Source organism: Ascidia mentula, chromosome 4 (assembly GCF_947561715.1).
Source record: "Ascidia mentula chromosome 4, kaAscMent1.1, whole genome shotgun sequence".
Taxonomy (NCBI): Eukaryota; Metazoa; Chordata; class Ascidiacea; order Phlebobranchia; family Ascidiidae; genus Ascidia; species Ascidia mentula.
In genome coordinates this window covers 10,292,320-10,310,217 of record NC_138569.1, presented here as the reverse complement: position 1 = coordinate 10,310,217, position 17,898 = coordinate 10,292,320, and the positions used below count along the sequence as shown (strand labels likewise).

At 43.3% G+C, this 17,898-nt stretch overlaps 65 non-coding genes across 65 annotated transcripts; all 65 read left to right on the top strand.

The window, feature by feature from the left end:
- The first annotated feature begins 29 nt into the window (after positions 1-29).
- On the top strand, positions 30-101 carry Trnae-uuc (transfer RNA glutamic acid (anticodon UUC)). The gene has a single exon. It is a non-coding gene; the product is annotated as a tRNA-Glu (tRNA).
- Positions 102-106: 5 nt separating this feature from the next.
- Positions 107-177, top strand: Trnag-gcc (transfer RNA glycine (anticodon GCC)). The gene has a single exon. It is a non-coding gene; the product is annotated as a tRNA-Gly (tRNA).
- A 240-nt stretch (positions 178-417) lies between these two features.
- Positions 418-491, top strand: Trnai-aau (transfer RNA isoleucine (anticodon AAU)). The gene has a single exon. It is a non-coding gene; the product is annotated as a tRNA-Ile (tRNA).
- A 7-nt stretch (positions 492-498) lies between these two features.
- Trnaf-gaa (transfer RNA phenylalanine (anticodon GAA)) lies at positions 499-571 on the top strand. The gene has a single exon. It is a non-coding gene; the product is annotated as a tRNA-Phe (tRNA).
- A 546-nt stretch (positions 572-1,117) lies between these two features.
- Positions 1,118-1,189, top strand: Trnae-uuc (transfer RNA glutamic acid (anticodon UUC)). The gene has a single exon. It is a non-coding gene; the product is annotated as a tRNA-Glu (tRNA).
- A 5-nt stretch (positions 1,190-1,194) lies between these two features.
- Trnag-gcc (transfer RNA glycine (anticodon GCC)) lies at positions 1,195-1,265 on the top strand. Its single transcript has one exon. It is a non-coding gene; the product is annotated as a tRNA-Gly (tRNA).
- Positions 1,266-1,505: 240 nt separating this feature from the next.
- Positions 1,506-1,579, top strand: Trnai-aau (transfer RNA isoleucine (anticodon AAU)). The gene has a single exon. It is a non-coding gene; the product is annotated as a tRNA-Ile (tRNA).
- A 7-nt stretch (positions 1,580-1,586) lies between these two features.
- Trnaf-gaa (transfer RNA phenylalanine (anticodon GAA)) lies at positions 1,587-1,659 on the top strand. Its single transcript has one exon. It is a non-coding gene; the product is annotated as a tRNA-Phe (tRNA).
- A 546-nt stretch (positions 1,660-2,205) lies between these two features.
- Positions 2,206-2,277, top strand: Trnae-uuc (transfer RNA glutamic acid (anticodon UUC)). The gene has a single exon. It is a non-coding gene; the product is annotated as a tRNA-Glu (tRNA).
- A 5-nt stretch (positions 2,278-2,282) lies between these two features.
- Positions 2,283-2,353, top strand: Trnag-gcc (transfer RNA glycine (anticodon GCC)). Its single transcript has one exon. It is a non-coding gene; the product is annotated as a tRNA-Gly (tRNA).
- Positions 2,354-2,593: 240 nt separating this feature from the next.
- Trnai-aau (transfer RNA isoleucine (anticodon AAU)) lies at positions 2,594-2,667 on the top strand. The gene has a single exon. It is a non-coding gene; the product is annotated as a tRNA-Ile (tRNA).
- Positions 2,668-2,674: 7 nt separating this feature from the next.
- Positions 2,675-2,747, top strand: Trnaf-gaa (transfer RNA phenylalanine (anticodon GAA)). Its single transcript has one exon. It is a non-coding gene; the product is annotated as a tRNA-Phe (tRNA).
- A 546-nt stretch (positions 2,748-3,293) lies between these two features.
- Positions 3,294-3,365, top strand: Trnae-uuc (transfer RNA glutamic acid (anticodon UUC)). The gene has a single exon. It is a non-coding gene; the product is annotated as a tRNA-Glu (tRNA).
- Positions 3,366-3,370: 5 nt separating this feature from the next.
- On the top strand, positions 3,371-3,441 carry Trnag-gcc (transfer RNA glycine (anticodon GCC)). Its single transcript has one exon. It is a non-coding gene; the product is annotated as a tRNA-Gly (tRNA).
- Positions 3,442-3,681: 240 nt separating this feature from the next.
- Positions 3,682-3,755, top strand: Trnai-aau (transfer RNA isoleucine (anticodon AAU)). The gene has a single exon. It is a non-coding gene; the product is annotated as a tRNA-Ile (tRNA).
- Positions 3,756-3,762: 7 nt separating this feature from the next.
- Positions 3,763-3,835, top strand: Trnaf-gaa (transfer RNA phenylalanine (anticodon GAA)). The gene has a single exon. It is a non-coding gene; the product is annotated as a tRNA-Phe (tRNA).
- A 546-nt stretch (positions 3,836-4,381) lies between these two features.
- Positions 4,382-4,453, top strand: Trnae-uuc (transfer RNA glutamic acid (anticodon UUC)). The gene has a single exon. It is a non-coding gene; the product is annotated as a tRNA-Glu (tRNA).
- A 5-nt stretch (positions 4,454-4,458) lies between these two features.
- On the top strand, positions 4,459-4,529 carry Trnag-gcc (transfer RNA glycine (anticodon GCC)). The gene has a single exon. It is a non-coding gene; the product is annotated as a tRNA-Gly (tRNA).
- Positions 4,530-4,769: 240 nt separating this feature from the next.
- Positions 4,770-4,843, top strand: Trnai-aau (transfer RNA isoleucine (anticodon AAU)). The gene has a single exon. It is a non-coding gene; the product is annotated as a tRNA-Ile (tRNA).
- A 7-nt stretch (positions 4,844-4,850) lies between these two features.
- Positions 4,851-4,923, top strand: Trnaf-gaa (transfer RNA phenylalanine (anticodon GAA)). Its single transcript has one exon. It is a non-coding gene; the product is annotated as a tRNA-Phe (tRNA).
- Positions 4,924-5,468: 545 nt separating this feature from the next.
- On the top strand, positions 5,469-5,540 carry Trnae-uuc (transfer RNA glutamic acid (anticodon UUC)). Its single transcript has one exon. It is a non-coding gene; the product is annotated as a tRNA-Glu (tRNA).
- A 5-nt stretch (positions 5,541-5,545) lies between these two features.
- Trnag-gcc (transfer RNA glycine (anticodon GCC)) lies at positions 5,546-5,616 on the top strand. The gene has a single exon. It is a non-coding gene; the product is annotated as a tRNA-Gly (tRNA).
- Positions 5,617-5,856: 240 nt separating this feature from the next.
- Trnai-aau (transfer RNA isoleucine (anticodon AAU)) lies at positions 5,857-5,930 on the top strand. Its single transcript has one exon. It is a non-coding gene; the product is annotated as a tRNA-Ile (tRNA).
- Positions 5,931-6,555: 625 nt separating this feature from the next.
- Positions 6,556-6,627, top strand: Trnae-uuc (transfer RNA glutamic acid (anticodon UUC)). The gene has a single exon. It is a non-coding gene; the product is annotated as a tRNA-Glu (tRNA).
- A 5-nt stretch (positions 6,628-6,632) lies between these two features.
- Trnag-gcc (transfer RNA glycine (anticodon GCC)) lies at positions 6,633-6,703 on the top strand. The gene has a single exon. It is a non-coding gene; the product is annotated as a tRNA-Gly (tRNA).
- Positions 6,704-6,943: 240 nt separating this feature from the next.
- Trnai-aau (transfer RNA isoleucine (anticodon AAU)) lies at positions 6,944-7,017 on the top strand. The gene has a single exon. It is a non-coding gene; the product is annotated as a tRNA-Ile (tRNA).
- Positions 7,018-7,024: 7 nt separating this feature from the next.
- Trnaf-gaa (transfer RNA phenylalanine (anticodon GAA)) lies at positions 7,025-7,097 on the top strand. Its single transcript has one exon. It is a non-coding gene; the product is annotated as a tRNA-Phe (tRNA).
- Positions 7,098-7,643: 546 nt separating this feature from the next.
- Trnae-uuc (transfer RNA glutamic acid (anticodon UUC)) lies at positions 7,644-7,715 on the top strand. Its single transcript has one exon. It is a non-coding gene; the product is annotated as a tRNA-Glu (tRNA).
- A 5-nt stretch (positions 7,716-7,720) lies between these two features.
- Trnag-gcc (transfer RNA glycine (anticodon GCC)) lies at positions 7,721-7,791 on the top strand. The gene has a single exon. It is a non-coding gene; the product is annotated as a tRNA-Gly (tRNA).
- A 240-nt stretch (positions 7,792-8,031) lies between these two features.
- Trnai-aau (transfer RNA isoleucine (anticodon AAU)) lies at positions 8,032-8,105 on the top strand. Its single transcript has one exon. It is a non-coding gene; the product is annotated as a tRNA-Ile (tRNA).
- Positions 8,106-8,112: 7 nt separating this feature from the next.
- Positions 8,113-8,185, top strand: Trnaf-gaa (transfer RNA phenylalanine (anticodon GAA)). Its single transcript has one exon. It is a non-coding gene; the product is annotated as a tRNA-Phe (tRNA).
- A 546-nt stretch (positions 8,186-8,731) lies between these two features.
- Positions 8,732-8,803, top strand: Trnae-uuc (transfer RNA glutamic acid (anticodon UUC)). The gene has a single exon. It is a non-coding gene; the product is annotated as a tRNA-Glu (tRNA).
- Positions 8,804-8,808: 5 nt separating this feature from the next.
- On the top strand, positions 8,809-8,879 carry Trnag-gcc (transfer RNA glycine (anticodon GCC)). Its single transcript has one exon. It is a non-coding gene; the product is annotated as a tRNA-Gly (tRNA).
- A 240-nt stretch (positions 8,880-9,119) lies between these two features.
- Trnai-aau (transfer RNA isoleucine (anticodon AAU)) lies at positions 9,120-9,193 on the top strand. The gene has a single exon. It is a non-coding gene; the product is annotated as a tRNA-Ile (tRNA).
- A 7-nt stretch (positions 9,194-9,200) lies between these two features.
- Trnaf-gaa (transfer RNA phenylalanine (anticodon GAA)) lies at positions 9,201-9,273 on the top strand. Its single transcript has one exon. It is a non-coding gene; the product is annotated as a tRNA-Phe (tRNA).
- A 546-nt stretch (positions 9,274-9,819) lies between these two features.
- Positions 9,820-9,891, top strand: Trnae-uuc (transfer RNA glutamic acid (anticodon UUC)). Its single transcript has one exon. It is a non-coding gene; the product is annotated as a tRNA-Glu (tRNA).
- Positions 9,892-9,896: 5 nt separating this feature from the next.
- Trnag-gcc (transfer RNA glycine (anticodon GCC)) lies at positions 9,897-9,967 on the top strand. Its single transcript has one exon. It is a non-coding gene; the product is annotated as a tRNA-Gly (tRNA).
- Positions 9,968-10,207: 240 nt separating this feature from the next.
- Trnai-aau (transfer RNA isoleucine (anticodon AAU)) lies at positions 10,208-10,281 on the top strand. Its single transcript has one exon. It is a non-coding gene; the product is annotated as a tRNA-Ile (tRNA).
- Positions 10,282-10,288: 7 nt separating this feature from the next.
- Trnaf-gaa (transfer RNA phenylalanine (anticodon GAA)) lies at positions 10,289-10,361 on the top strand. The gene has a single exon. It is a non-coding gene; the product is annotated as a tRNA-Phe (tRNA).
- Positions 10,362-10,907: 546 nt separating this feature from the next.
- Positions 10,908-10,979, top strand: Trnae-uuc (transfer RNA glutamic acid (anticodon UUC)). Its single transcript has one exon. It is a non-coding gene; the product is annotated as a tRNA-Glu (tRNA).
- A 5-nt stretch (positions 10,980-10,984) lies between these two features.
- On the top strand, positions 10,985-11,055 carry Trnag-gcc (transfer RNA glycine (anticodon GCC)). Its single transcript has one exon. It is a non-coding gene; the product is annotated as a tRNA-Gly (tRNA).
- Positions 11,056-11,295: 240 nt separating this feature from the next.
- Positions 11,296-11,369, top strand: Trnai-aau (transfer RNA isoleucine (anticodon AAU)). The gene has a single exon. It is a non-coding gene; the product is annotated as a tRNA-Ile (tRNA).
- A 7-nt stretch (positions 11,370-11,376) lies between these two features.
- Trnaf-gaa (transfer RNA phenylalanine (anticodon GAA)) lies at positions 11,377-11,449 on the top strand. The gene has a single exon. It is a non-coding gene; the product is annotated as a tRNA-Phe (tRNA).
- A 546-nt stretch (positions 11,450-11,995) lies between these two features.
- On the top strand, positions 11,996-12,067 carry Trnae-uuc (transfer RNA glutamic acid (anticodon UUC)). Its single transcript has one exon. It is a non-coding gene; the product is annotated as a tRNA-Glu (tRNA).
- Positions 12,068-12,072: 5 nt separating this feature from the next.
- Positions 12,073-12,143, top strand: Trnag-gcc (transfer RNA glycine (anticodon GCC)). Its single transcript has one exon. It is a non-coding gene; the product is annotated as a tRNA-Gly (tRNA).
- Positions 12,144-12,383: 240 nt separating this feature from the next.
- Positions 12,384-12,457, top strand: Trnai-aau (transfer RNA isoleucine (anticodon AAU)). Its single transcript has one exon. It is a non-coding gene; the product is annotated as a tRNA-Ile (tRNA).
- A 7-nt stretch (positions 12,458-12,464) lies between these two features.
- Trnaf-gaa (transfer RNA phenylalanine (anticodon GAA)) lies at positions 12,465-12,537 on the top strand. Its single transcript has one exon. It is a non-coding gene; the product is annotated as a tRNA-Phe (tRNA).
- A 545-nt stretch (positions 12,538-13,082) lies between these two features.
- Trnae-uuc (transfer RNA glutamic acid (anticodon UUC)) lies at positions 13,083-13,154 on the top strand. Its single transcript has one exon. It is a non-coding gene; the product is annotated as a tRNA-Glu (tRNA).
- A 5-nt stretch (positions 13,155-13,159) lies between these two features.
- Trnag-gcc (transfer RNA glycine (anticodon GCC)) lies at positions 13,160-13,230 on the top strand. Its single transcript has one exon. It is a non-coding gene; the product is annotated as a tRNA-Gly (tRNA).
- Positions 13,231-13,470: 240 nt separating this feature from the next.
- Positions 13,471-13,544, top strand: Trnai-aau (transfer RNA isoleucine (anticodon AAU)). The gene has a single exon. It is a non-coding gene; the product is annotated as a tRNA-Ile (tRNA).
- A 7-nt stretch (positions 13,545-13,551) lies between these two features.
- Trnaf-gaa (transfer RNA phenylalanine (anticodon GAA)) lies at positions 13,552-13,624 on the top strand. The gene has a single exon. It is a non-coding gene; the product is annotated as a tRNA-Phe (tRNA).
- A 546-nt stretch (positions 13,625-14,170) lies between these two features.
- On the top strand, positions 14,171-14,242 carry Trnae-uuc (transfer RNA glutamic acid (anticodon UUC)). The gene has a single exon. It is a non-coding gene; the product is annotated as a tRNA-Glu (tRNA).
- Positions 14,243-14,247: 5 nt separating this feature from the next.
- Trnag-gcc (transfer RNA glycine (anticodon GCC)) lies at positions 14,248-14,318 on the top strand. Its single transcript has one exon. It is a non-coding gene; the product is annotated as a tRNA-Gly (tRNA).
- Positions 14,319-14,558: 240 nt separating this feature from the next.
- On the top strand, positions 14,559-14,632 carry Trnai-aau (transfer RNA isoleucine (anticodon AAU)). Its single transcript has one exon. It is a non-coding gene; the product is annotated as a tRNA-Ile (tRNA).
- A 625-nt stretch (positions 14,633-15,257) lies between these two features.
- On the top strand, positions 15,258-15,329 carry Trnae-uuc (transfer RNA glutamic acid (anticodon UUC)). The gene has a single exon. It is a non-coding gene; the product is annotated as a tRNA-Glu (tRNA).
- A 5-nt stretch (positions 15,330-15,334) lies between these two features.
- Trnag-gcc (transfer RNA glycine (anticodon GCC)) lies at positions 15,335-15,405 on the top strand. Its single transcript has one exon. It is a non-coding gene; the product is annotated as a tRNA-Gly (tRNA).
- A 240-nt stretch (positions 15,406-15,645) lies between these two features.
- On the top strand, positions 15,646-15,719 carry Trnai-aau (transfer RNA isoleucine (anticodon AAU)). The gene has a single exon. It is a non-coding gene; the product is annotated as a tRNA-Ile (tRNA).
- A 7-nt stretch (positions 15,720-15,726) lies between these two features.
- Positions 15,727-15,799, top strand: Trnaf-gaa (transfer RNA phenylalanine (anticodon GAA)). Its single transcript has one exon. It is a non-coding gene; the product is annotated as a tRNA-Phe (tRNA).
- A 546-nt stretch (positions 15,800-16,345) lies between these two features.
- Positions 16,346-16,417, top strand: Trnae-uuc (transfer RNA glutamic acid (anticodon UUC)). The gene has a single exon. It is a non-coding gene; the product is annotated as a tRNA-Glu (tRNA).
- Positions 16,418-16,422: 5 nt separating this feature from the next.
- On the top strand, positions 16,423-16,493 carry Trnag-gcc (transfer RNA glycine (anticodon GCC)). The gene has a single exon. It is a non-coding gene; the product is annotated as a tRNA-Gly (tRNA).
- A 240-nt stretch (positions 16,494-16,733) lies between these two features.
- Positions 16,734-16,807, top strand: Trnai-aau (transfer RNA isoleucine (anticodon AAU)). Its single transcript has one exon. It is a non-coding gene; the product is annotated as a tRNA-Ile (tRNA).
- A 7-nt stretch (positions 16,808-16,814) lies between these two features.
- On the top strand, positions 16,815-16,887 carry Trnaf-gaa (transfer RNA phenylalanine (anticodon GAA)). Its single transcript has one exon. It is a non-coding gene; the product is annotated as a tRNA-Phe (tRNA).
- A 546-nt stretch (positions 16,888-17,433) lies between these two features.
- Trnae-uuc (transfer RNA glutamic acid (anticodon UUC)) lies at positions 17,434-17,505 on the top strand. The gene has a single exon. It is a non-coding gene; the product is annotated as a tRNA-Glu (tRNA).
- Positions 17,506-17,510: 5 nt separating this feature from the next.
- On the top strand, positions 17,511-17,581 carry Trnag-gcc (transfer RNA glycine (anticodon GCC)). Its single transcript has one exon. It is a non-coding gene; the product is annotated as a tRNA-Gly (tRNA).
- A 240-nt stretch (positions 17,582-17,821) lies between these two features.
- On the top strand, positions 17,822-17,895 carry Trnai-aau (transfer RNA isoleucine (anticodon AAU)). Its single transcript has one exon. It is a non-coding gene; the product is annotated as a tRNA-Ile (tRNA).
- The last annotated feature ends 3 nt before the right edge of the window (positions 17,896-17,898 follow it).

The following is a 17,898-nucleotide window of genomic DNA, read 5'->3' as shown; positions in this document are numbered from 1 at the left end:
ATCAATACTGCTATGATCTTTTGAGGCCCTCCCAAATGGTCTAGTGGTCAGGATTCCTGGCTTTCACCCAGGCGGCCCGGGTTCGATTCCCGGTTTGGGAAGCTTAGCATTGGTGGTTCAGTGGTAGAATTCTCGCCTGCCACGCGGGAGGCCCGGGTTCGATTCCCGGCCAATGCAAATTTGAAGTTTGTTTTGTTGGATTCAATGCTGTTTTAATATCGAAGATACAGTGATTTCAGCCTGTTTGTCTTCTTCACCCATTGCAACTTCCTTGCAACTTCAAATAGGGAACACGCGGTTGGAAAAACAGTTTCAAAGGGATTAATATTATTTCAGAAAAGATAACACTCCTCAAGAAGTAACCTCTTCACATATATTCTCTGAATGCAATCTCAAATAGAAGATGGCTTTACGTGCGGCCGGTTAGCTCAGTTGGTTAGAGCGTTGTGCTAATAACGCAAATGTCGCGGGTTCGAGCCCTGTACTAGCCACCGATGCGCCTCGATAGCTCAGTTGGGAGAGCGTTAGACTGAAGATCTAAAGGTCCCTGGTTCAATCCCGGGTCGAGGCATTTCCAAGCTTTTTTTAGAGCGAAAATAATATTGTGCCAGCGACTATAGATTCCCCATGTTTTGTTTGACAAACGATGCTGGAAATGTCGACATCGAATGTGACGACATACCATAGTAGGTTTTGTTTGATCGAGACCTTCTTAGATTTTTTGTATACCCAACGAAAAGAGAACGATTACAAATCGAATCTATAGCTGTGTCGCAATTGTGGAGGATCTTTTTTATGTGAACCACAACAAGTAAGAAGAAAAACTCACAAATACTTTTTTTGCAATAATTTTATGGGAATTGATGGTGAATCCAAGCGCCTCGACCATTGCCACCTGTGCTCTTAGTAGCATATGAAACAAGTCGAAAAGAGCATTTCATCGCTGTCAAATGTGAAAATGAGAAATATCCGATGAAGTTCCTTCAACCGAAATTGGAGTCGGAAGATTTCTATCCAGCATCTGCACCTTTTCTGTCGCACAAGAACACGGACCAGATTGGTTTTTGCTAGGCTAAACTAGGATATTGATCAATACTGCTATGATCTTTTCAGGCCCTCCCAAATGGTCTAGTGGTCAGAATTCCTGGCTTTCACCCAGGCGGCCCGGGTTCGATTTCCGGTTTGGGAAGCTTAGCATTGGTGGTTCAGTGGTAGAATTCTCGCCTGCCACGCGGGAGGCCCGGGTTCGATTCCCGGCCAATGCAAATTTGAAGTTTGTTTTGTTGGATTCAATGCTGTTTTAATATCGAAGATACAGTGATTTCAGCCTGTTTGTCTTCTTCACCCATTGCAACTTCCTTGCCACTTCAAAGAGGAAACACGCGGTTGGAAAAACAGTTTCAAAGGGATTAATTTGATTTCAGAAAAGATAACACTCCTCAAGAAGTAACCTCTTCACATATATTCTCTGAATGCAATCTCAAATAGAAGATGGCTTTACGTGCGGCCGGTTAGCTCAGTTGGTTAGAGCGTTGTGCTAATAACGCAAATGTCGCGGGTTCGAGCCCCGTACTGGCCACCGATGCGCCTCGATAGCTCAGTTGGGAGAGCGTTAGACTGAAGATCTAAAGGTCCCTGGTTCAATCCCGGGTCGAGGCATTTCCAAGCTTTTTTTAGAGCGAAAATAATATTGTGCCAGCGACTATAGATTCCCCATGTTTTGTTTGACAAACGATGCTGGAAATGTCGACATCGAATGTGACGACATACCATAGTAGGTTTTGTTTGATCGAGACCTTCTTAGATTTTTTGTATACCCAATGAAAAGAGAACGATTACAAATCGAATCTATAGCTGTGTCGCAATTGTGGAGGATCTTTTTTATGTGAACCACAACAAGTAAGAAGAAAAACTCACAAATACTTTTTTTGCAATAATTTTATAGGAATTGATGGTGAATCCAAGCGCCTCGACCATTGCCACCTGTGCTCTTAGTAGCATATGAAACAAGTCGAAAAGAGCATTTCATCGCTGTCAAATGTGAAAATGAGAAATATCCGATGAAGTTCCTTCAACCGAAATTTGAGTCGGACGATTTCTATCCAGCATCTGCACCTTTTCTGTCGCACAAGAACACGGACCAGATTGGTTTTTGCTAGGCTAAACTAGGATATTGATCAATACTGCTATGATCTTTTGAGGCCCTCCCAAATGGTCTAGTGGTCAGGATTCCTGGCTTTCACCCAGGCGGCCCGGGTTCGATTCCCGGTTTGGGAAGCTTAGGATTGGTGGTTCAGTGGTAGAATTCTCGCCTGCCACGCGGGAGGCCCGGGTTCGATTCCCGGCCAATGCAAATTTGAAGTTTGTTTTGTTGGATTCAATGCTGTTTTAATATCGAAGATACAGTGATTTCAGTCTGTTTGTCTTCTTCACCCATTGCAACTTCCTTGCCACTTCAAAGAGGGAACACGCGGTTGGAAAAACAGTTTCAAAGGGATTAATTTTGTTTCAGAAAAGATAACACTCCTCAAGAAGTAACCTCTTCACATATATTCTCTGAATGCAATCTCAAATAGAAGATGGCTTTACGTGCGGCCGGTTAGCTCAGTTGGTTAGAGCGTTGTGCTAATAACGCAAATGTCGCGGGTTCGAGCCCCGTACTGGCCACCGATGCGCCTCGATAGCTCAGTTGGGAGAGCGTTAGACTGAAGATCTAAAGGTCCCTGGTTCAATCCCGGGACGAGGCATTTCCAAGCTTTTTTTAGAGCGAAAATTATATTGTGCCAGCGACTATAGATTCCCCATGTTTTGTTTGACAAACGATGCTGGAAATGTCGACATCGAATGTGACGACATACCATAGTAGGTTTTGTTTGATCGAGACCTTCTTAGATTTTTTGTATACCCAATGAAAAGAGAACGATTACAAATCGAATCTATAGCTGTGTCGCAATTGTGGAGGATCTTTTTTATGTGAACCACAACAAGTAAGAAGAAAAACTCACAAATACTTTTTTTGCAATAATTTTATAGGAATTGATGGTGAATCCAAGCGCCTCGACCATTGCCACCTGTGCTCTTAGTAGCATATGAAACAAGTCGAAAAGAGCATTTCATCGCTGTCAAATGTGAAAATGAGAAATATCCGATGAAGTTCCTTCAACCGAAATTGGAGTCGGACGATTTCTATCCAGCATCTGTACCTTTTCTGTCGCACAAGAACACGGACCAGATTGGTTTTTGCTAGGCTAAACTAGGATATTGATCAATACTGCTATGATCTTTTGAGGCCCTCCCAAATGGTCTAGTGGTCAGGATTCCTGGCTTTCACCCAGGCGGCCCGGGTTCGATTCCCGGTTTGGGAAGCTTAGCATTGGTGGTTCAGTGGTAGAATTCTCGCCTGCCACGCGGGAGGCCCGGGTTCGATTCCCGGCCAATGCAAATTTGAAGTTTGTTTTGTTGGATTCAATGCTGTTTTAATATCGAAGATACAGTGATTTCAGCCTGTTTGTCTTCTTCACCCATCGCAACTTCCTTGCCACATCAAAGAGGGAACACGCGGTTGGAAAAACAGTTTCAAAGGGATTAATTTTATTTCAGAAAAGATAACACTCCTCAAGAAGTAACCTCTTCACATATATTCTCTGAATGCAATCTCAAATAGAAGATGGCTTTACGTGCGGCCGGTTAGCTCAGTTGGTTAGAGCGTTGTGCTAATAACGCAAATGTCGCGGGTTCGAGCCCCGTACTGGCCACCGATGCGCCTCGATAGCTCAGTTGGGAGAGCGTTAGACTGAAGATCTAAAGGTCCCTGGTTCAATCCCGGGTCGAGGCATTTCCAAGCTTTTTTTAGAGCGAAAATAATATTGTGCCAGCGACTATAGATTCCCCATGTTTTGTTTGACAAACGATGCTGGAAATGTCGACATCGAATGTGACGACATACCATAGTAGGTTTTGTTTGATCGAGACCTTCTTAGATTTTTTGTATACCCAATGAAAAGAGAACGATTACAAATCGAATCTATAGCTGTGTCGCAATTGTGGAGGATCTTTTTTATGTGAACCACAACAAGTAAGAAGAAAAACTCACAAATACTTTTTTTGCAATAATTTTATAGGAATTGATGGTGAATCCAAGCGCCTCGACCATTGCCACCTGTGCTCTTAGTAGCATATGAAACAAGTCGAAAAGAGCATTTCATCGCTGTCAAATGTGAAAATGAGAAATATCCGATGAAGTTCCTTCAACCGAAATTTGAGTCGGACGATTTCTATCCAGCATCTGCACCTTTTCTGTCGCACAAGAACACGGACCAGATTGGTTTTTGCTAGGCTAAACTAGGATATTGATCAATACTGCTATGATCTTATCAGGCCCTCCCAAATGGTCTAGTGGTCAGGATTCCTGGCTTTCACCCGGGCGGCCCGGGTTCGATTCCCGGTTTGGGAAGCTTAGCATTGGTGGTTCAGTGGTAGAATTCTCGCCTGCCACGCGGGAGGCCCGGGTTCGATTCCCGGCCAATGCAAATTTGAAGTTTGTTTTGTTGGATTCAATGCTGTTTTAATATCGAAGATACAGTGATTTCAGCCTGTTTGTCTTCTTCACCCATCGCAACTTCCTTGCCACATCAAAGAGGGAACACGCGGTTGGAAAAACAGTTTCAAAGGGATTAATTTTATTTCAGAAAAGATAACACTCCTCAAGAAGTAACCTCTTCACATATATTCTCTGAATGCAATCTCAAATAGAAGATGGCTTTACGTGCGGCCGGTTAGCTCAGTTGGTTAGAGCGTTGTGCTAATAACGCAAATGTCGCGGGTTCGAGCCCCGTACTGGCCACCGATGCGCCTCGATAGCTCAGTTGGGAGAGCGTTAGACTGAAGATCTAAAGGTCCCTGGTTCAATCCCGGGTCGAGGCATTCCCAAGCTTTTTTAGAGCGAAAATAATATTGTGCCAGCGACTATAGATTCCCCATGTTTTGTTTGACAAACGATGCTGGAAATGTCGACATCGAATGTGACGACATACCATAGTAGGTTTTGTTTGATCGAGACCTTCTTAGATTTTTTGTATACCCAATGAAAAGAGAACGATTACAAATCGAATCTATAGCTGTGTCGCAATTGTGGAGGACCTTTTTTATGTGAACCACAACCAGTAAGAAGAAAAACTCACAAATACTTTTTTTGCAATAATTTTATAGGAATTGATGGTGAATCCAAGCGCCTCGACCATTGCCACCTGTGCTCTTAGTAGCATATGAAACAAGTCGAAAAGAGCATTTCATCGCTTTCAAATGTGAAAATGAGAAATATCCGATGAAGTTCCTTCAACCGAAATTTGAGTCGGACGATTTCTATCCAGCATCTGCACCTTTTCTGTCGCACAAGAACACGGACCAGATTGGTTTTTGCTAGGCTAAACTAGGATATTGATCAATACTGCTATGATCTTATCAGGCCCTCCCAAATGGTCTAGTGGTCAGGATTCCTGGCTTTCACCCAGGCGGCCCGGGTTCGATTCCCGGTTTGGGAAGCTTAGCATTGGTGGTTCAGTGGTAGAATTCTCGCCTGCCACGCGGGAGGCCCGGGTTCGATTCCCGGCCAATGCAAATTTGAAGTTTGTTTTGTTGGATTCAATGCTGTTTTAATATCGAAGATACAGTGATTTCAGCCTGTTTGTCTTCTTCACCCATTGCAACTTCCTTGCCACTTCAAAGAGGGAACACGCGGTTGGAAAAACAGTTTCAAAGGGATTAATTTTATTTCAGAAAAGATAACACTCCTCAAGAAGTAATCTCTTCACATATATTCTCTGAATGCAATCTCAAATAGAAGATGGCTTTACGTGCGGCCGGTTAGCTCAGTTGGTTAGAGCGTTGTGCTAATAACGCAAATGTCGTGGGTTCGAGCCCCGTACTGGCCACCGATGCGCCTCGATAGCGCAGTTGGGAGAGCGTTAGACTAAGATCTAAAGGTCCCTGGTTCAATCCCGGGTCGAGGCATTTCCAAGCTTATTTTAGAGCGAAAATAATATTGTGCCAGCGACTATAGATTCCCCATGTTTTGTTTGACAAACGATGCTGGAAATGTCGACATCGAATGTGACGACATACCATAGTAGGTTTTGTTTGATCGAGACCTTCTTAGATTTTTTGTATACCCAATGAAAAGAGAACGATTACAAATCGAATCTATAGCTGTGTCGCAATTGTGGAGGATCTTTTTTATGTGAACCACAACAAGTAAGAAGAAAAACTCACAAATACTTTTTTTGCAATAATTTTATAGGAATTGATGGTGAATCCAAGCGCCTCGACCATTGCCACCTGTGCTCTTAGTAGCATATGAAACAAGACGAAAAGAGCATTTCATCGCTTTCAAATGTGAAAATGAGAAATATCCGATGAAGTTCCTTCAACCGAAATTTGAGTCGGACGATTTCTATCCAGCATCTGCACCTTTTCTGTCGCACAAGAACACGGACCAGATTGGTTTTTGCTAGGCTAAACTAGTATATTGATCAATACTGCTATGATCTTATCAGGCCCTCCCAAATGGTCTAGTGGTCAGGATTCCTGGCTTTCACCCAGGCGGCCCGGGTTCGATTCCCGGTTTGGGAAGCTTAGCATTGGTGGTTCAGTGGTAGAATTCTCGCCTGCCACGCGGGAGGCCCGGGTTCGATTCCCGGCCAATGCAAATTTGAAGTTTGTTTTGTTGGATTCAATGCTGTTTTAATATCGAAGATACAGTGATTTCAGCCTGTTTGTCTTCTTCACCCATTGCAACTTCCTTGCCACTTCAAAGAGGGAACACGCGGTTGGAAAAACAGTTATAAAGGGATTAATTTTATTTCAGAAAAGATAACACTCCTCAAGAAGTAACCTCTTCACATATATTCTCTGAATGCAATCTCAAATAGAAGATGGCTTTACGTGCGGCCGGTTAGCTCAGTTGGTTAGAGCGTTGTGCTAATAACGCAAATGTCGCGGGTTCGAGCCCCGTACTGGCCACCGATGCGCCTCGATAGCGCAGTTGGGAGAGCGTTAGACTGAAGATCTAAAGGTCCCTGGTTCAATCCCGGGTCGAGGCATTTCCAAGCTTTTTTTAGAGCGAAAATAATATTGTGCCAGCGACTATAGATTCCCCATGTTTTGTTTTACAAACGATGCTGGAAATGTCGACATCGAATGTGACGACATACCATAGTAGGTTTTGTTTGATCGAGACCTTCTTAGATTTTTTGTATACCCAATGAAAAGAGAACGATTACAAATCGAATCTATAGCTGTGTCGCAATTGTGGAGGATCTTTTTTATGTGAACCACAACAAGTAAGAAGAAAAACTCACAAATACTTTTTTTGCAATAATTTTATAGGAATTGATGGTGAATCCAAGCGCCTCGACCATTGCCACCTGTGCTCTTAGTAGCATATGAAACAAGTCGAAAAGAGCATTTCATCGCTTTCAAATGTGAAAATGAGAAATATCCGATGAAGTTCCTTCAACCGAAATTTGAGTCGGACGATTTCTATCCAGCATCTGCACCTTTTCTGTCGCACAAGAACACGGACCAGATTGGTTTTTGCTAGGCTAAACTAGGATATTGATCAATACTGCTATGATCTTATCAGGCCCTCCCAAATGGTCTAGTGGTCAGGATTCCTGGCTTTCACCCAGGCGGCCCGGGTTCGATTCCCGGTTTGGGAAGCTTAGCATTGGTGGTTCAGTGGTAGAATTCTCGCCTGCCACGCGGGAGGCCCGGGTTCGATTCCCGGCCAATGCAAATTTGAAGTGTGTTTTGTTGGATTCAATGCTGTTTTAATATCGAAGATACAGTGATTTCAGCCTGTTTGTCTTCTTCACCCATTGCAACTTCCTTGCCACTTCAAAGAGGGAACACGCGGTTGGAAAAACAGTTTCAAAGGGATTAATTTTATTTCAGAAAAGATAACACTCCTCAAGAAGTAATCTCTTCACATATATTCTCTGAATGCAATCTCAAATAGAAGATGGCTTTACGTGCGGCCGGTTAGCTCAGTTGGTTAGAGCGTTGTGCTAATAACGCAAATGTCGTGGGTTCGAGCCCCGTACTGGCCACCGATGCGCCTCGATAGGGCAGTTGGGAGAGCGTTAGACTGAAGATCTAAAGGTCCCTGGTTCAATCCCGGGTCGAGGCATTTCCAAGCTTATTTTAGAGCGAAAATAATATTGTGCCAGCGACTATAGATTCCCCATGTTTTGTTTGACAAACGATGCTGGAAATGTCGACATCGAATGTGACGACATACCATAGTAGGTTTTGTTTGATCGAGACCTTCTTAGATTTTTTGTATACCCAATGAAAAGAGAACGATTACAAATCGAATCTATAGCTGTGTCGCAATTGTGGAGGATCTTTTTTATGTGAACCACAACAAGTAAGAAGAAAAACTCACAAATACTTTTTTTGCAATAATTTTATAGGAATTGATGGTGAATCCAAGCGCCTCGACCATTGCCACCTGTGCTCTTAGTAGCATATGAAACAAGTCGAAAAGAGCATTTCATCGCTTTCAAATGTGAAAATGAGAAATATCCGATGAAGTTCCTTCAACCGAAATTTGAGTCGGACGATTTCTATCCAGCATCTGCACCTTTTCTGTCGCACAAGAACACGGACCAGATTGGTTTTTGCTAGGCTAAACTAGTATATTGATCAATACTGCTATGATCTTATCAGGCCCTCCCAAATGGTCTAGTGGTCAGGATTCCTGGCTTTCACCCAGGCGGCCCGGGTTCGATTCCCGGTTTGGAAAGCTTAGCATTGGTGGTTCAGTGGTAGAATTCTCGCCTGCCACGCGGGAGGCCCGGGTTCGATTCCCGGCCAATGCAAATTTGAAGTTTGTTTTGTTGGATTCAATGCTGTTTTAATATCGAAGATACAGTGATTTCAGCCTGTTTGTCTTCTTCACCCATTGCAACTTCCTTGCCACTTCAAAGAGGGAACACGCGGTTGGAAAAACAGTTTCAAAGGGATTAATTTTGTTTCAGAAAAGATAACACTCCTCAAGAAGTAACCTCTTCACATATATTCTCTGAATGCAATCTCAAATAGAAGATGGCTTTACGTGCGGCCGGTTAGCTCAGTTGGTTAGAGCGTTGTGCTAATAACGCAAATGTCGCGGGTTCGAGCCCCGTACTGGCCACCGATGCGCCTCGATAGCGCAGTTGGGAGAGCGTTAGACTGAAGATCTAAAGGTCCCTGGTTCAATCCCGGGTCGAGGCATTTCCAAGCTTTTTTTAGAGCGAAAATAATATTGTGCCAGCGACTATAGATTCCCCATGTTTTGTTTGACAAACGATGCTGGAAATGTCGACATCGAATGTGACGACATACCATAGTAGGTTTTGTTTGATCGAGACCTTCTTAGATTTTTTGTATACCCAATGAAAAGAGAACGATTACAAATCGAATCTATAGCTGTGTCGCAATTGTGGAGGATCTTTTTTATGTGAACCACAACAAGTAAGAAGAAAAACTCACAAATACTTTTTTTGCAATAATTTTATAGGAATTGATGGTGAATCCAAGCGCCTCGACCATTGCCACCTGTGCTCTTAGTAGGATATGAAACAAGTCGAAAAGAGCATTTCATCGCTTTCAAATGTGAAAATGAGAAATATCCGATGAAGTTCCTTCAACCGAAATTTGAGTCGGACGATTTCTATCCAGCATCTGCACCTTTTCTGTCGCACAAGAACACGGACCAGATTGGTTTTTGCTAGGCTAAACTAGGATATTGATCAATACTGCTATGATCTTATCAGGCCCTCCCAAATGGTCTAGTGGTCAGGATTCCTGGCTTTCACCCAGGCGGCCCGGGTTCGATTCCCGGTTTGGGAAGCTTAGCATTGGTGGTTCAGTGGTAGAATTCTCGCCTGCCACGCGGGAGGCCCGGGTTCGATTCCCGGCCAACGCAAATTTGAAGTTTGTTTTGTTGGATTCAATGCTGTTTTAATATCGAAGATACAGTGATTTCAGCCTGTTTGTCATCTTCACCCATTGCAACTTCCTTGCCACTTCAAAGAGGAAACACGCGGTTGGAAAAACAGTTTCAAAGGGATTAATTTTATTTCAGAAAAGATAACACTCCTCAAGAAGTAACCTCTTCACATATATTCTCTGAATGCAATCTCAAATAGAAGATGGCTTTACGTGCGGCCGGTTAGCTCAGTTGGTTAGAGCGTTGTGCTAATAACGCAAATGTCGCGGGTTCGAGCCCCGTACTGGCCACCGATGCGCCTCGATAGCTCAGTTGGGAGAGCGTTAGACTGAAGATCTAAAGGTCCCTGGTTCAATCCCGGGTCGAGGCATTTCCAAGCTTTTTTTAGAGCGAAAATAATATTGTGCCAGCGACTATAGATTCCCCATGTTTTGTTTGACAAACGATGCTGGAAATGTCGACATCGAATGTGACGACATACCATAGTAGGTTTTGTTTGATCGAGACCTTCTTAGATTTTTTGTATACCCAATGAAAAGAGAACGATTACAAATCGAATCTATAGCTGTGTCGCAATTGTGGAGGACCTTTTTTATGTGAACCACAACCAGTAAGAAGAAAAACTCACAAATACTTTTTTTGCAATAATTTTATAGGAATTGATGGTGAATCCAAGCGCCTCGACCATTGCCACCTGTGCTCTTAGTAGCATATGAAACAAGTCGAAAAGAGCATTTCATCGCTTTCAAATGTGAAAATGAGAAATATCCGATGAAGTTCCTTCAACCGAAATTTGAGTCGGACGATTTCTATCCAGCATCTGCACCTTTTCTGTCGCACAAGAACACGGACCAGATTGGTTTTTGCTAGGCTAAACTAGGATATTGAACAATACTGCTATGATCTTATCAGGCCCTCCCAAATGGTCTAGTGGTCAGGATTCCTGGCTTTCACCCAGGCGGTCCGGGTTCGATTCCCGGTTTGGGAAGCTTAGCATTGGTGGTTCAGTGGTAGAATTCTCGCCTGCCACGCGGGAGGCCCGGGTTCGATTCCCGGCCAATGCAAATTTGAAGTTTGTTTTGTTGGATTCAATGCTGTTTTAATATCGAAGATACAGTGATTTCAGCCTGTTTGTCTTCTTCACCCATTGCAACTTCCTTGCCACTTCAAAGAGGGAACACGCGGTTGGAAAAACAGTTTCAAAGGGATTAATTTTATTTCAGAAAAGATAACACTCCTCAAGAAGTAATCTCTTCACATATATTCTCTGAATGCAATCTCAAATAGAAGATGGCTTTACGTGCGGCCGGTTAGCTCAGTTGGTTAGAGCGTTGTGCTAATAACGCAAATGTCGCGGGTTCGAGCCCCGTACTGGCCACCGATGCGCCTCGATAGCGCAGTTGGGAGAGCGTTAGACTGAAGATCTAAAGGTCCCTGGTTCAATCCCGGGTCGAGGCATTTCCAAGCTTTTTTTAGAGCGAAAATAATATTGTGCCAGCGACTATAGATTCCCCATGTTTTGTTTGACAAACGATGCTGGAAATGTCGACATCGAATGTGACGACATACCATAGTAGGTTTTGTTTGATCGAGACCTTCTTAGATTTTTTGTATACCCAATGAAAAGAGAACGATTACAAATCGAATCTATAGCTGTGTCGCAATTGTGGAGGATCTTTTTTATGTGAACCACAACAAGTAAGAAGAAAAACTCACAAATACTTTTTTTGCAATAATTTTATAGGAATTGATGGTGAATCCAAGCGCCTCGACCATTGCCACCTGTGCTCTTAGTAGGATATGAAACAAGTCGAAAAGAGCATTTCATCGCCTTCAAATGTGAAAATGAGAAATATCCGATGAAGTTCCTTCAACCGAAATTTGAGTCGGACGATTTCTATCCAGCATCTGCACCTTTTCTGTCGCACAAGAACACGGACCAGATTGGTTTTTGCTAGGCTAAACTAGGATATTGATCAATACTGCTATGATCTTATCAGGCCCTCCCAAATGGTCTAGTGGTCAGGATTCCTGGCTTTCACCCAGGCGGCCCGGGTTCGATTCCCGGTTTGGGAAGCTTAGCATTGGTGGTTCAGTGGTAGAATTCTCGCCTGCCACGCGGGAGGCCCGGGTTCGATTCCCGACCAATGCAAATTTGAAGTTTGTTTTGTTGGATTCAATGCTGTTTTAATATCGAAGATACAGTGATTTCAGCCTGTTGGTCTTCTTCACCCATTGCAACTTCCTTGCCACTTCAAAGAGGGAACACGCGGTTGGAAAAACAGTTTCAAAGGGATTAATTTTATTTCAGAAAAGATAACACTCCTCAAGAAGTAACCTCTTCACATATATTCTCTGAATGCAATCTCAAATAGAAGATGGCTTCACGTGCGGCCGGTTAGCTCAGTTGGTTAGAGCGTTGTGCTAATAACGCAAATGTCGCGGGTTCGAGCCCCGTACTGGCCACCGATGCGCCTCGATAGCTCAGTTGGGAGAGCGTTAGACTGAAGATCTAAAGGTCCCTGGTTCAATCCCGGGTCGAGGCATTCCCAAGCTTTTTTAGAGCGAAAATAATATTGTGCCAGCGACTATAGATTCCCCATGTTTTGTTTGACAAACGATGCTGGAAATGTCGACATCGAATGTGACGACATACCATAGTAGGTTTTGTTTGATCGAGACCTTCTTAGATTTTTTGCATACCCAATGAAAAGAGAACGATTACAAATCGAATCTATAGCTGTGTCGCAATTGTGGAGGATCTTTTTTATGTGAACCACAACAAGTAAGAAGAAAAACTCACAAATACTTTTTTTGCAATAATTTTATAGGAATTGATGGTGAATCCAAGCGCCTCGACCATTGCCACGTGTGCTCTTAGTAGCATATGAAACAAGTCGAAAAGAGCATTTCATCGCTTTCAAATGTGAAAATGAGAAATATCCGATGAAGTTCATTCAACCGAAATTGGAGTCGGACGATTTCTATCCAGCATCTGCACCTTTTCTGTCGCACAAGAACACGGACCAGATTGGTTTTTGCTAGGCTAAACTAGGATATTGATCAATACTGCTATGATCTTTTGAGGCCCTCCCAAATGGTCTAGTGGTCAGGATTCCTGGCTTTCACCCAGGCGGCCCGGGTTCGATTCCCGGTTTGGGAAGCTTAGCATTGGTGGTTCAGTGGTAGAATTCTCGCCTGCCACGCGGGAGGCCCGGGTTCGATTCCCGGCCAATGCAAATTTGAAGTTTGTTTTGTTGGATTCAATGCTGTTTTAATATCGAAGATACAGTGATTTCAGCCTGTTTGTCTTCTTCACCCATTGCAACTTCCTTGCCACTTCAAAGAGGGAACACGCGGTTGGAAAAACAGTTTCAAAGGGATTAATTTTATTTCAGAAAAGATAACACTCCTCAAGAAGTAACCTCTTCACATATATTCTCTGAATGCAATCTCAAATAGAAGATGGCTTTACGTGCGGCCGGTTAGCTCAGTTGGTTAGAGCGTTGTGCTAATAACGCAAATGTCGCGGGTTCGAGCCCCGTACTGGCCACCGATGCGCCTCGATAGCGCAGTTGGGAGAGCGTTAGACTGAAGATCTAAAGGTCCCTGGTTCAATCCCGGGTCGAGGCATTTCCAAGCTTTTTTTAGAGCGAAAATAATATTGTGCCAGCGACTATAGATTCCCCATGTTTTGTTTGACAAACGATGCTGGAAATGTCGACATCGAATGTGACGACATACCATAGTAGGTTTTGTTTGATCGAGACCTTCTTAGATTTTTTGTATACCCAATGAAAAGAGAACGATTACAAATCGAATCTATAGCTGTGTCGCAATTGTGGAGGACCTTTTTTATGTGAACCACAACCAGTAAGAAGAAAAACTCACAAATACTTTTTTTGCAATAATTTTATAGGAATTGATGGTGAATCCAAGCGCCTCGACCATTGCCACCTGTGCTCTTAGTAGCATATGAAACAAGTCGAAAAGAGCATTTCATCGCTTTCAAATGTGAAAATGAGAAATATCCGATAAAGTTCCTTCAACCGAAATTTGAGTCGGACGATTTCTATCCAGCATCTGCACCTTTTCTGTCGCACAAGAACACGGACCAGATTGGTTTTTGCTAGGCTAAACTAGGATATTGATCAATACTGCTATGATCTTATCAGGCCCTCCCAAATGGTCTAGTGGTCAGGATTCCTGGCTTTCACCCAGGCGGCCCGGGTTCGATTCCCGGTTTGGGAAGCTTAGCATTGGTGGTTCAGTGGTAGAATTCTCGCCTGCCACGCGGGAGGCCCGGGTTCGATTCCCGGCCAATGCAAATTTGAAGTTTGTTTTGTTGGATTCAATGCTGTTTTAATATCGAAGATACAGTGATTTCAGCCTGTTTGTCTTCTTCACCCATTGCAACTTCCTTGCCACTTCAAAGAGGGAACACGCGGTTGGAAAAACAGTTTCAAAGGGATTAATTTTATTTCAGAAAAGATAACACTCCTCAAGAAGTAATCTCTTCACATATATTCTCTGAATGCAATCTCAAATAGAAGATGGCTTTACGTGCGGCCGGTTAGCTCAGTTGGTTAGAGCGTTGTGCTAATAACGCAAATGTCGTGGGTTCGAGCCCCGTACTGGCCACCGATGCGCCTCGATAGCGCAGTTGGGAGAGCGTTAGACTAAGATCTAAAGGTCCCTGGTTCAATCCCGGGTCGAGGCATTTCCAAGCTTATTTTAGAGCGAAAATAATATTGTGCCAGCGACTATAGATTCCCCATGTTTTGTTTGACAAACGATGCTGGAAATGTCGACATCGAATGTGACGACATACCATAGTAGGTTTTGTTTGATCGAGACCTTCTTAGATTTTTTGTATACCCAATGAAAAGAGAACGATTACAAATCGAATCTATAGCTGTGTCGCAATTGTGGAGGATCTTTTTTATGTGAACCACAACAAGTAAGAAGAAAAACTCACAAATACTTTTTTTGCAATAATTTTATAGGAATTGATGGTGAATCCAAGCGCCTCGACCATTGCCACCTGTGCTCTTAGTAGCATATGAAACAAGACGAAAAGAGCATTTCATCGCTTTCAAATGTGAAAATGAGAAATATCCGATGAAGTTCCTTCAACCGAAATTTGAGTCGGACGATTTCTATCCAGCATCTGCACCTTTTCTGTCGCACAAGAACACGGACCAGATTGGTTTTTGCTAGGCTAAACTAGTATATTGATCAATACTGCTATGATCTTATCAGGCCCTCCCAAATGGTCTAGTGGTCAGGATTCCTGGCTTTCACCCAGGCGGCCCGGGTTCGATTCCCGGTTTGGGAAGCTTAGCATTGGTGGTTCAGTGGTAGAATTCTCGCCTGCCACGCGGGAGGCCCGGGTTCGATTCCCGGCCAATGCAAATTTGAAGTTTGTTTTGTTGGATTCAATGCTGTTTTAATATCGAAGATACAGTGATTTCAGCCTGTTTGTCTTCTTCACCCATTGCAACTTCCTTGCCACTTCAAAGAGGGAACACGCGGTTGGAAAAACAGTTATAAAGGGATTAATTTTATTTCAGAAAAGATAACACTCCTCAAGAAGTAACCTCTTCACATATATTCTCTGAATGCAATCTCAAATAGAAGATGGCTTTACGTGCGGCCGGTTAGCTCAGTTGGTTAGAGCGTTGTGCTAATAACGCAAATGTCGCGGGTTCGAGCCCCGTACTGGCCACCGATGCGCCTCGATAGCGCAGTTGGGAGAGCGTTAGACTGAAGATCTAAAGGTCCCTGGTTCAATCCCGGGTCGAGGCATTTCCAAGCTTTTTTTAGAGCGAAAATAATATTGTGCCAGCGACTATAGATTCCCCATGTTTTGTTTTACAAACGATGCTGGAAATGTCGACATCGAATGTGACGACATACCATAGTAGGTTTTGTTTGATCGAGACCTTCTTAGATTTTTTGTATACCCAATGAAAAGAGAACAATTACAAATCGAATCTATAGCTGTGTCGCAATTGTGGAGGATCTTTTTTATGTGAACCACAACAAGTAAGAAGAAAAACTCACAAATACTTTTTTTGCAATAATTTTATAGGAATTGATGGTGAATCCAAGCGCCTCGACCATTGCCACCTGTGCTCTTAGTAGCATATGAAACAAGTCGAAAAGAGCATTTCATCGCTTTCAAATGTGAAAATGAGAAATATCCGATGAAGTTCCTTCAACCGAAATTTGAGTCGGACGATTTCTATCCAGCATCTGCACCTTTTCTGTCGCACAAGAACACGGACCAGATTGGTTTTTGCTAGGCTAAACTAGGATATTGATCAATACTGCTATGATCTTATCAGGCCCTCCCAAATGGTCTAGTGGTCAGGATTCCTGGCTTTCACCCAGGCGGCCCGGGTTCGATTCCCGGTTTGGGAAGCTTAGCATTGGTGGTTCAGTGGTAGAATTTTCGCCTGCCACGCGGGAGGCCCGGGTTCGATTCCCGGCCAATGCAAATTTGAAGTGTGTTTTGTTGGATTCAATGCTGTTTTAATATCGAAGATACAGTGATTTCAGCCTGTTTGTCTTCTTCACCCATTGCAACTTCCTTGCCACTTCAAAGAGGGAACACGCGGTTGGAAAAACAGTTTCAAAGGGATTAATTTTATTTCAGAAAAGATAACACTCCTCAAGAAGTAATCTCTTCACATATATTCTCTGAATGCAATCTCAAATAGAAGATGGCTTTACGTGCGGCCGGTTAGCTCAGTTGGTTAGAGCGTTGTGCTAATAACGCAAATGTCGTGGGTTCGAGCCCCGTACTGGCCACCGATGCGCCTCGATAGGGCAGTTGGGAGAGCGTTAGACTGAAGATCTAAAGGTCCCTGGTTCAATCCCGGGTCGAGGCATTTCCAAGCTTATTTTAGAGCGAAAATAATATTGTGCCAGCGACTATAGATTCCCCATGTTTTGTTTGACAAACGATGCTGGAAATGTCGACATCGAATGTGACGACATACCATAGTAGGTTTTGTTTGATCGAGACCTTCTTAGATTTTTTGTATACCCAATGAAAAGAGAACGATTACAAATCGAATCTATAGCTGTGTCGCAATTGTGGAGGATCTTTTTTATGTGAACCACAACAAGTAAGAAGAAAAACTCACAAATACTTTTTTTGCAATAATTTTATAGGAATTGATGGTGAATCCAAGCGCCTCGACCATTGCCACCTGTGCTCTTAGTAGCATATGAAACAAGTCGAAAAGAGCATTTCATCGCTTTCAAATGTGAAAATGAGAAATATCCGATGAAGTTCCTTCAACCGAAATTTGAGTCGGACGATTTCTATCCAGCATCTGCACCTTTTCTGTCGCACAAGAACACGGACCAGATTGGTTTTTGCTAGGCTAAACTAGTATATTGATCAATACTGCTATGATCTTATCAGGCCCTCCCAAATGGTCTAGTGGTCAGGATTCCTGGCTTTCACCCAGGCGGCCCGGGTTCGATTCCCGGTTTGGAAAGCTTAGCATTGGTGGTTCAGTGGTAGAATTCTCGCCTGCCACGCGGGAGGCCCGGGTTCGATTCCCGGCCAATGCAAATTTGAAGTTTGTTTTGTTGGATTCAATGCTGTTTTAATATCGAAGATACAGTGATTTCAGCCTGTTTGTCTTCTTCACCCATTGCAACTTCCTTGCCACTTCAAAGAGGGAACACGCGGTTGGAAAAACAGTTTCAAAGGGATTAATTTTGTTTCAGAAAAGATAACACTCCTCAAGAAGTAACCTCTTCACATATATTCTCTGAATGCAATCTCAAATAGAAGATGGCTTTACGTGCGGCCGGTTAGCTCAGTTGGTTAGAGCGTTGTGCTAATAACGCAAATGTCGCGGGTTCGAGCCCCGTACTGGCCACCG